The following is a 9,185-nucleotide window of genomic DNA, read 5'->3' as shown; positions in this document are numbered from 1 at the left end:
AAATGGGTCATGTTTAGACCAACATAAGCAGACGCACCAGTCGTGCATGTTCTCGGAGCATCTTTATAGCACACATGAGCACACCAGTCCATCTCGCAGCCAATTAGTGCAGTTTCTGCTCATCTAATCCTCTGGAAAGATGCCCATTGACATGCTTTTCAAAGCCTCTAAAATTCTAGAAAGTAGCAGAGCCAAGACAGCATCAAAAGAGAAATGCTTCAAGTAAAATTCATTTATAGGCAAGATGTACAGTAGAGCGCGTGAGACTCAAATCATGCTCGAAATCGATTCATTTTGTCTACTTAAAAAATGTTTTTGGAATATTTTTAACAAAAAATATACTCTTTTAAAGGCTTACTCTAGTGAATATCCAGGGAAATTAAGGGAAAGGAAAAACATTCAATTAAAAGTGAAAGTCTAGAGTAATTTTTTTCTAAACTTTTACTTAAAGCTAAATGGCCAAAAAAAATTTTTTTTTCTCTCTGTTTTTTTCTTTACAGTACATATTCAAAGGTTTGAGGTTTGAGGTATTTGTTTTGCTCACTATGACTGCATTTATTTGATTATTATATAAAAAAATGTTGACAATATAAAATGTAAGGTTACGGTTTAATATTTTATTTTATTATAAAATACATATGAATTTAACATTTATTCTCCAAGCTTCAGTGTCACATGATCTTACAGAAATCATTTGAATATTTAAAACTGAACAACTGTTTTTCAGCTCTCTTGCCTAATTGCATTTATTCAGTATTCTCTGATAAATAGAAAGTAAATTTGGGTTGATTTTAAACCAATGTTTTGCAGAATTATTAATGTCCTGTCTTTACTCTCGATCAATTTGATGGTCAGTTCTCAGAAAATTAAAACGATAACAAACAGGAGCATGAAGGTAATTTAAAGAGCATCATTATAAACAGGTAGATGGTCAGAATAAGTAGCAAAAAATCAACAAACAATAAACCGGGTAAAGATCAAAAAACACGGCAGGACAAACAAGGTAATAGGCATTGAATTGCTTCGCTAGGAAAATAAGATTCCACAAAAAATGTTTGTGTATGGGGTGAATATAAAGTCCAGTCTGTGATGAGTTGCCAGCTATGTGAGTGTAATCAGTGGGAAATAGGAACCGATGTGTGCAGTGAATGCTAAAAGTTGTAGTTCATTACTGTGGTGTGTGTAGTATGTAATCACAAGACAATGACAATTTGTCAAAATAATTAATGTTGTCCAAATTTTGTTCTTCGTCTTTTTTAGTATTATTATTTATGCTTTTAATTTCTATTATGGGACCAAAATCTTTCACATAAGATCTTCTGACACTGAAAAGTTTTTTTTTTTTTTTTTTTTAATAGCGAGTTTTATGGACGTTTTTAAAAATTTTAAGTTATATATTGTCTGAATTGATGTTAAACCTACAGTATACTTTTTTCTAATATATTATTTCTTGTAAAAAAAATTGTTTAAAACTTCTAAAATGTCAATGAAAGTCAGTTTGTTAAGCTGCAGAGATGAATCTTCGACATCAAAGTAGACAGAGTAATCATCAAGGTCCCATTACGCAATTCATAACCACATAAAAGTGATTAACAAAATACGGAATCTGTTAATTAACATATTTTTTTACAATATAGGTGTTGCTGCCATCAGAGCATAAACCAATTTCTACAAATGGACATACCAAACATTTATTGTGTTATGTAATGAATACCAGTGTTGGGGAAAGTTACTTGTGAAAGTAATGCATTACAATATAGAGTTACTCCCCCCAAAATGTAACTAGTTGCGTTGGTAATGGTAAGTAATGTGTTGTGTTACTTTTGAGTTACTTTTGCCTTACTTTTTATTACCTGCCTAAAGCTTGATCTCTTTCAGGACTTTTTTTTTCTTTCTTTTTTTTAAATAGAGGTCTGCAATTAACAACGCACAGTATAATCTACACCTACATTTACCTTTAAAAAACACATCAAAAAATAATATTTTAGTATAATATTTACTGAGAACTTCCTGACCCCAGAGCTCTTCATGCTGTATATACAGATTATTGAAAGTTTAAAGCAATATGTTTGCTACCTTTGTACCATTTGTCTTGAGTAAAATCACTGCCCATTGAGACTATCCCCCATTCCTTTTCTTCAATGCATTCAAAATAATGGGCACATTCTCTCACTGAACGCGTGTTTCATTGTGACTCATTTTAATTTTAAAAGCTAATTAATTTAACTCACGTTACATTTTCCAAAAAGTAACTCAAATATTACTACTTAATTTTAAAAGTGATGTGTTACTTTATCATTAAGTACAAAAATTACTTGTAACGGGTTACCCCCAACACTGATGAGTAGTATTACTTAAAAAAGAAAGAATGTCACTACTATGGCATTTTCAGTTTTTAGCTGTTGGTCAACTTTGAAAGTTCTCTAAGCATACTCAATCCTCATCAGCATTATCTTCATGCTCCTTTCTGCACTCGTTAAAGGCCATGAGTGCTTTATGATGGGCGTTTCTTCTTGCTATCCTTGAGGACAGGAAGCGTATGGACAAACACACGAGAGAAAGACAGACGGGTCCCACACACGACATGAAGGAAGGATGCCATCAGCAAGAAGAAGAAGAAGAGGGCACAGCGGAGGAAGGACATCCGAGATGTGGAGATAGGGAGGAGTAATAGAGATATGGATGGATATGGCCAATGAAAGGAAGAAAAGAAGGGGCTCAGTCTCCTGCTGGGGGCGTCCTATAGCTGACGGTCCCTACCATGGGTTTATCTGTCCTTTCTTCCTTTGTTTCACCCTCTTCCTCCCTTAATTCCCTTTATCTGTGTGTCTTTCTTTCTCTCTGATGACTCTTTCTCCCTCCCCCTTTCTCCTGAAGAAGAGACAGCAAGATAAACTCCTGGAGACTCCGTCACATGTTTTTTTGAGGTGTTTGCTAAAGGCATCCACATGTGGCTTAAGCAATGTGAATAATTCTCTTCCATTGATTGAGATGTGATTATATCTTGAAAGGACACTGAAAGAGCTCAGTTTCAGACGGTTGCATCAGACAGCGAGGTTGGCTATTGCACACACCTAGCGTTGTGACAACACAGTGACAGCAATATGGATGAACAAAGAAAATGTGGTAAAAACAGAACAAATAAACCTTAACAAATGTAGTCTTTGTGTGTTGAAAAAATAGTGACCACAACTGCTTGGATTTATGGTGTATGTGACTGACCTGTTGGCATGATGGGAGGACGTTTATTTTAAAATATGTAATATGACTCAACTTTTACCACTGTAGTTTATACAAAAAAAAAATATTAATTAACATTTATTAATTAAATATTAATTAACATTTATTAATTAACAAAAATTAAATAAAGCAAAAAAATGCAAAGCAAAATAAAACTAAATAATAATAACAAAAAACAACTAAATAAAATTAAACAAAAAATAAAACAAAACAACAAAAGAAAAGAAGAAAACAAAATAAATTAAAACAAAATAAAAATAAAAATAATATAAAATAACAAATAAATTACTGACATATCCAACTGATCATGTCCACTCCATTCAAAATAAAACAAAATAACAAAAGAAAAAAAATATCAAAGCAAAACGGTCCGTGTACGTTGCGTTCATTCGATTTGTGATCTTAAACGAAATTTAAAAAACGAGAAAACGGCCGTTTTTCGTTTTTTTATTTGGCTACAAAAAAATTAAATAACTGATTTTGGCTCGATTTTCTTTTTTTGGTTTAGGGTAGGAAAACGGATAAATGACTTTAAAATTCATTATCCACATGTAGGCGGTTCTGAAACGCCCATTTCCTCTGATTGTTCAATCAAATCTGGGCTCCTGACGTCGCCTTCAAAATAACAGTCCTGTAGTCTTCGTCCTCTGCGGATCAGCACCCAGGCATTTAATATATTATATTTAATATATAATATATTAGCAGTATTATTAGACATTTATCATTACAATTTATCATTACTATTATAGTTCGCCGCCAAATTTGCTGCTATATGCACCTGATACTGAGCAAAAGATTTGAGAGAAGCACTTGGTTTGCACGATTGTTTTTATTGTTTAGTTTTTATTTTTGTAGTTGTTAGCAGGGCCAGAATAAGAGTTCATTGGAACACACACACATTTTCTCTCACGCAGCAAGCCAATTCCTTTCGAGACTTTTGCTGGATTAATGTCGAGTACATATCTGTAAATTAACAGTTTTCAGTATTTTGTGATTTTTTTTATTTTTTTTATTTATGTATTAATTTATATTGTCTGGGCTGGTGTTGTATATTATGCTACAAACACTTTGTAATAAACTGTCAGTGCATTTTCTGTTATTTTATCAATTTATCTTTAGCCTATAAGCTGGACATCTTACTACAGATATGAGGGAGGCGCAGCTAGGCGCCGCGTTTCACTTTGGCAGCAGCTGCAGGTGATGAGAATGATGCAAGTAGAATCAAACTGTCAAAGAGAACGATGATCCTAATTTTTTTTGTTTAAAATAACTGTTTAACATAATACACTAAATTTACATATCATTTGAACCACATACTAGAACATAGGCCTATGCCTGATTCATCCATTGCTTATGCATAAATTATACAAAAACATATAATTATAATTATTAATTTTTTATTTACCAAATCTGAGCTCATGACCTCGCCCTCAAAATAATAGTCTTGTAGTCCTCTGTGGATCAGCACCCAGGCATTTAATTATTATTATTTGATATATATTATTAGACATTTATCCTTACAATTTATCATTTAAAAAAAAAGTTATAGTTTGCAGCCATTTTTGCTGCTATGCACCTGATGCTGAGCAAGATTTCCGAGCACGACAGTTTTACGATTGTGATCTGCACCGAGGAAAAGGCAGATGACATAATTCGTAAAATAATAACTTTAAAATGTAAATATTTGTAATATAGAAATTACAGTGAGCATAGGCCTATAATTAAATCCTTATTAGCAAAACAATTCATCCACAGCACTGTATAGCAGACCGGCCCTAACAAAAAAAATACACTTCATATAGGCTTTTTTGTTGGAAAGATGAGCTTTTTGGAACGAATTTTGTTTGGTATAATTTGTATAAGCAAGATATCTTAATTTTAATGTATTTTTTGTTGGCCAGCTACAAACAACAATATTTGAGGTCCCCTATATAGGCCTGGCTTCAGTGCCAAAACACAAAATTTTTTGTTAAATAAAATAATAATATAAATAAAATTAAAGTGAAATATTCACAATTTCAGAGTAGCCTAAATTAAACTGTATTGGCGATTAATATCAAAATCATCCATTGCGGCTGTCAGTTTCGATTTAATTCCGTGATTTGAATGAGCCAGGACAGCCTTACAAACTCTTTGCAGCAATGAAGGTATTCCCCGGTTAACTCAGTTTGAAAAAATATACAGAATTTGTATTGAAGCCTGTGTGAATGCACTGATAACTGTACGGTTCTATACCACCTTAAAGGATATTTTGATGTCCAAAGAATAGAAGAAGAGTAAAGAGGACAGACACAAGTTATTATGTTTAAACAATGTATTAATTTCTTTATGATTAATGTGTAAACATAATCATCACAATACAAATCAAACAAAATAGCATAGGCCCACGTAAATGGTAAACAATTATCACATAAGAATGACAATAATTTTAATACTGAGAAGTTGTAATATAGTGATGAAACAAGTCCCATAGTTTTAGAGAATAAGTCCACCTTATAAACAGGAGGTCCAGCGATCACTTCAGCAGACGATCCGTGGACATTATGCAACATTTGCCGGGATCGTAGCTATATTTTCATATGCCATGAACGTATAATGTAAAATGAGGAGTTATTGTGTTAAAACAAGTTATCAGATGAAGTTAAATGTTGCTGTAAATTTTTATGCAGTTGCATGTGATTGTGTATGTGTGTGTGGTTATAAAGTTATGTCAAACTCCGAAGCAAATCACACCACATCTTCTTCTCATCTGATAAGATTCAGTCAAACTGCTTGCTCTTGGAATGGTGTGGTTGTAATCTTGTTGGCTATAATTCTTTAAACTGTCGACTAAGCATCGCGATGTGCACTTGCCTTTTCCTCTGTTCTTCTTCCGTTACTGTGTCAAATAAATTCATTGAACTCGCGAGCGGACCTCTAACCACGCCCACATAATAACATAACAGGTAAAGAATAAATGTACAGTTCGAAAACAGAATAATTAAACAATCTTTTGTAAAGAATTATAGTGATATGCAAAAACATATGCCTGAGTGCACTTACAAAACAATTAAAAATCTTATATTCTTGAAGGAGCCGTCTTTGCTTTTTTTTATGAACAACATCCTCCAACTTGTGCAGTAAACTCATTGTGAGAGATTGCGCGTGTCTGGCCACGATGAAAGATTTTGATATCCAAATTTGTGCCAGTTTGTCAAGATACACATTTTTAAAACACCTTATTATTTTTCAGAACGTAGATGACGTTTGCATAAGCAATGACTGATCCTATCACCTGATCCACCCGATTAAATAAAAATGTAGACTTTAGCGCATAAAAAATACTCCCATATAAGCTATGTAACTCTTGCGAATTCACGGAGTAAACTGCTGAGCTCTACAGTAAATCTATTATTAATGTAGCGTAAGTAATAAATTTTAAAGTGTTGTTTTGAAATATATTTCTTTGTTATTGAAAAAAGCCAGAGAGAATGGTAAAAAAAATACATTTTGACTATTTAATTTTGTAATATCCAAATAAAACACAAAGGCAGTGTTCGGAAACAGCCATATGGCCAATTAAATTAATATTCGGCTGAATTTAAGCTTTCATCCTTACATGTACGCATATCCATCTATCCATCTCTCGCTTTCTCTCTTTTTTTCCTCTCTAGGCTATATAGCATATGCACACACACACACACACACACACACACACACACACACACACACACACACACACACACACACACACACACACACACACACATAAAGAAAGAGAGAGAGAGAGGCAAAGACTATAAAGGGACTTTGATATATATATGATATATATGTTAAATATGTCTAGTTTTAATTACATCACACTAATACGTGAAAATAATCACGTATTATAAAGCTGCGCCTAGCTCGGAAACAATAATGCAATGTGCTGCTCAGAAATGGCTTTATTTTGCTCAGCATCAGGAGCATAGCAGCAAGAAGTTTGGCAGTGACGTTAATTTAATGTCAAATAATTATACTGCTGTTTTTATATAATTTATGCATATGCAATGAATGTATCAGGCATAGGCCTATGTTCTAGTATGTGGTTCAAATGATACGTAAATTTGGTGTATTATGTATATTAAACAGTTATTTTAAACGAAAAAAATAAAGATTATAGTTCTCTTTGGCTGTTGGATCCGACTCTTGCATCGTTCATTTATGGGACCTAATATCTGCTCTGTGGACTTTTGAAGTAATATAATGTTTAAGAAATAATATAGGCTATAGATAAATTAATGTAAACACAGTTTATTACAAAGTTTTTGTAGCATAATATACAACACCAGCCCAGACAATGTAAATAAATACATAAATAATAAATAATAAAAAAGTAAAAATCACAACATATACTGACAACTGTTAAAACAGATATTTTGTACTCGATATTAATCCAGCGAAAGTCTCGAAAGGAAGGCTTATTATTATTATTAGTATTATTATTATCATTATTATTATTATTATTACTATTATATAGGCCTAGCTTGGAAACAATCGTGCAAACCAAGTGCTGCTCGCAAATCTTGCTCAGTATCAGGTGCATAGCAGCAAATTTGGCGGCAAACTATAACAGTAATGATAAATTGTAATGATAAATGTCTAATAATACTGCTAATATATTATATATTAAATATAATATATTAAATGCCTGGGTGCTGATCCGCAGAGGACGAAGACTACAGGACTGTTATTTTGAAGGCGACGTCAGGAGCCCAGATTTGATTGACCAATCAGAAGAAATGGGCGTTTCAGAACCGCCTACATGTGGATAATGAATTTTAAAGTCATTTATCCGTTTTCCTACCCTAAACCAAAAAAAGAAAATCGAGCCAAAATCAGTTATTTAATTTTTTTGTAGCCAAATAAAAAAACGAAAAACGGCCGTTTCCTCGTTTTTTAAATTTCGTTTAAGATCAAAAATCGAATGAACGCAACGTACACGGACCCAAAACAGAACATCAAAACAAAAAAAAACAAAAAAAACAATATAACAAAACAAAAGTAAACAAAAACAAAACATAAAAAACAACAAAAAATTTACAAAAATAAAACAAAAGAATGAATGAAAAGAAAAGAAAAGAAAAGAAAAACGAAAAAACAAAACATAAAAACAAAACAAAATGTTTATTCCATTCTAAATGGTTGCCAGGTCATTGTTGTCCAGTTTTCAGACAAAACAAAACAAAACTAAACTAAAGTAAAACTAAATAACAAAACAAAAGAAAACAGAACAAAGGAAAAAATAACATCAAAACAAAACAAAACAAACAAAAAGAAAAAAACAAAACAAGCAAAATTTTAGCACAAATAAAGTACTGACATTTCCAACTGTGCATGTCTATTCCGTTCTAAGTGGTTGCCAGGTCATTTCTGTCCAGTTGCCAGGGTGCACTAGATTTTTTTGCATTGCAATTGAGTTACTAGTGTTTTCAAGTTAGCTGCATGTCAAAAGCACACCCAAAATTCCCAATGATCTTTAGAGTGTATTCACTTAGGATTTAAATAAATGTGAACACTTCCATCCATGATGTGACTGAAAAAGCAGACAAAGATTGCTGAAAAGATGGATCTCTTCTCTTCACAGTCACAATGTAGCTCATTACAGTTCAATACAGGCAGTGGAAAAGTTTCTCCTTTCAGCAAATCTTTGTTTGTGTGTGTGTTGGCGGAATTCCTGCTGTTGTTTTGACTCCTTTACACATTTACTGTAGATCTCAACTGAGAAAAATACAATCACACAATCACAAATAAAATCTTTAAAAAAAAATAAATAAAAGCTCACTCAGCCCAGAGTACAGTGTTTTTTTTGGAAGTTCTGACACAAAATAAACATTTTTTGTTTGTTTGCTTGTTTGTTTACTCTAAAAAATATATAAATTTTACTTATTTAAGGTAACTAGGGCGAATTTAAATGTTCAACTTAA

The sequence above is a fragment of the Danio rerio genome, chromosome 9 (genome assembly GCF_049306965.1).
Source record: "Danio rerio strain Tuebingen ecotype United States chromosome 9, GRCz12tu, whole genome shotgun sequence".
NCBI classification, from domain to species: Eukaryota; Metazoa; Chordata; class Actinopteri; order Cypriniformes; family Danionidae; genus Danio; species Danio rerio.
Note: the sequence above shows the minus strand (reverse complement) of the source record.